The sequence below is a fragment of the Quercus suber genome, unplaced genomic scaffold (assembly GCF_002906115.3).
Source record: "Quercus suber isolate HL8 unplaced genomic scaffold, Cork oak 2.0 scaffold_426, whole genome shotgun sequence".
NCBI lineage: Eukaryota > Viridiplantae > Streptophyta > Magnoliopsida > Fagales > Fagaceae > Quercus > Quercus suber.
The window spans coordinates 195227-198087 of NW_027069877.1; the positions used below are offsets into that span (position 1 = coordinate 195227).

General features: G+C 33.8%; 1 non-coding gene across 1 annotated transcript; it reads left to right on the forward strand.

The window, feature by feature from the left end:
* The first annotated feature begins 1261 nt into the window (after positions 1-1261).
* On the forward strand, positions 1262-1342 carry TRNAL-AAG (transfer RNA leucine (anticodon AAG)). The gene has a single exon. It is a non-coding gene; the product is annotated as a tRNA-Leu (tRNA).
* The last annotated feature ends 1519 nt before the right edge of the window (positions 1343-2861 follow it).

The following is a 2861-nucleotide window of genomic DNA, read 5'->3' on the forward strand; positions in this document are numbered from 1 at the left end:
GTGATTCTTGTTATCTAGGATCTTGCTTCTTAATTCAAATAAAGCTTTGATTAGAATAGGTTTAACAATGAAATTAGGGAACGTGTATGTTTTCAGAGACATGTCATTGAAAATAGAAGAAAGCCTTGGGAACGTATCTTACATCAACATTTGTTACACTTTGCACTTTGACATTAAGTTTGCTATTAACTTGGATGGAAAAATATGGTACTATATGAAAAAACCTAATTACCCATTTTCTCAATCCTTTAAAAACAAAATATAAATTACATTTTACCATCTTAAACCATACTTATGATTACATTTTGCTTCCTAAACTTTGAATTTCCATCCTAGTTAATAGCATATTTAACATCAAGATGCAAAATGTAAGAAGGGTTATAGTTTAAAGTGCGAAACGTGCATTTAAAAGGTTTAGAATACAAAGTGTAATATAAAGTATAGTTTAAGGTAATAAAATGTAATTTTCCCAAATCAATACCCTTAGGGCATCCATTAACTTTCCCCATTATGATATGATCCAATGGTGGAGGGTTGACAATGGTAGACTCGAATGTCGACTATTTCCTTTTTCTAGGTTTGAAAGTTGGATTAAAGTTTTAGAAAAATCAAAGGAATACATAGGATGCATTGCATTGGTTACGAATTTAAAGATCATTAAAGTGCTAATCCCCAACTCTACCACTTCAAAAAGATGTGATTCTTGTTATCTAGGATCTTGCTTCTTAATTCAAATAAAGCTTTGATTAGAATAGGTTTAACAATGAAATTAGGGAACGTGTATGTTTTCAGAGACATGTCATTGAAAATAGAAGAAAGCCTTGGGAACGTATCTTACATCAACTGAAATATAATTTTTTGAATAATCAATTTGAAAAAAGTTCATTATGAGATAAAATCATTGACTTGCTAGTTCTTAATTTCTTATTTAATATTGCCCTTTATTGTGACACGAGAGCATATAATATTGGATACACATTTTCTAGGAAAAAGTGGTCTATGACTTGGATTGATTTGTGTTTGGAACTGTTACTCAGATACCATTTCAGAATAGATAAAATTATAATCTAAATACCATTCCAGAAGAAAAACTAAAGTTCTAATTTTAGATACCTTGCTGATGGAGGAATAAACTTATCATCAGGTCCTCTCCCACTTAAGCAATCTTAGATACCATTCGTAAAGAGCTAAAATTCTAACCTTGTTAAAGGACATACGGGAATTTGATATAACATATAAAATTTGAGGTTTCGAGCATAAAGTTGAGATGGCCGAGTTGGTCTAAGGCGCCAGATTAAGGTTCTGGTCCGAAAGGGCGTGGGTTCAAATCCCACTCTCAACAGAATTTTTTTTATTTTTATTTTTTAGTACTACAATGGAAAGAGAGAGAACTGTTTTTCATTCAACAATCAGTTCATACTTCAGAGTCTTTTTTGGATACTATTGGAGATACTACAATGGAAAGAGAGAGAACTGTTTTTCATTCAAAAATCAGTTCACACTTCACAGTCTTTTTTGGATACTATTGGAGACAACATGATAAACAAAGTACAAGTGTGTGGCTCAAAATTTTTTTGCAGCTGGAACATATATAGTTAATCATACACAGAGGCTTCTAGTCAATTCTAGAATGAGAAAAGTTCAACCTCAAACACTGAATAAGAGGTAGTCATGGAAATTATTGCGACATATAGCTAGAGGCCAAAAAAAGCTTCAAAAAGTCATATCTTTGAAGGACAAGAGTCGGATTACAGAGTATTTAATGTGACATGACACTGCCAATACTCCAAGAATTTTAGGTTTACAAGAATGGAAAATGGAATCAAGAATTCTTATGATTGATACCACTTATCGGTTTTGCTTTTTCACTCTTTTTTTCTTCTTCTTTTCCTTTAGTGCTTTGGTCATACGGTTTCAATTTTTTAAGTTGCTTCGTAGTGGAATGTATTGCTTTCAACTCTTCCATCAATGTCTCGACCAGGTCCTAACTGTTGTCGGTTGGACCAAAATTCCATAATGTGTTCGTCACTTGTTGATAATGGGCCAAGCTTGGGGAAAAACACTGTAGTGACCCATGTTTCCATTGATATTTTCTTGAATTCACACCGCCCAATACGATTTAAGGTTCAAGAATGGAATATACACAGTGAAGGAGTCAAAATCAGAGAGAGAGAGTGAGAGAGAAATCAGACTGAGAATGATCTATTGCATATCTGATTAGGCTATATGTGTTTATTTACAACTCTAATCTTGTACTAACTCTCAAATTAGTTGTGACAATTATAATAGCTCTTTAAAAAGAATACTAAATCAACTGAGCTTAACTGAATACAATCTGTAACAACAAGCCTGATGCCCAGAGACACGACTTGCAGTATTTGTTACTGAAGTAAGATGAATGACATGTAGTCTATAGAACACTTTCATGAACGACAGGACGTTGTGGGTTTCCTTTACAGAACGACTTGTCGTCACAGTTATCAGCTTTGTCGCTTGAAATGAACTGGCCTGTTCTGCATGTCGTCTAACAGTATCATTTTATTGTCAGGTGACTCACGTTAAGTGTGCACTGGAACCACTTGGTAGAAGATTGGATGCAATTATATCCTCTTAAGTACTTGGAGAAGATATCTCATGCGTCATTCTTCTCATAGTGTGTGTGTCCTCAATTCTCACACACTGTGAGAGAGCATGACGCATATGCATAAGATAATTTTGGTGTATCAAAGCCAATGTTTTGAATTTCATTTTTTCTAATTGTACTGGTCAGTATTTACCACATAGGTACATTATTCAATGCATAACAATAATCCCTGTTTCGTATTGGCTTAAATGTATATCAGGCTGCCAAACAGTGGGGT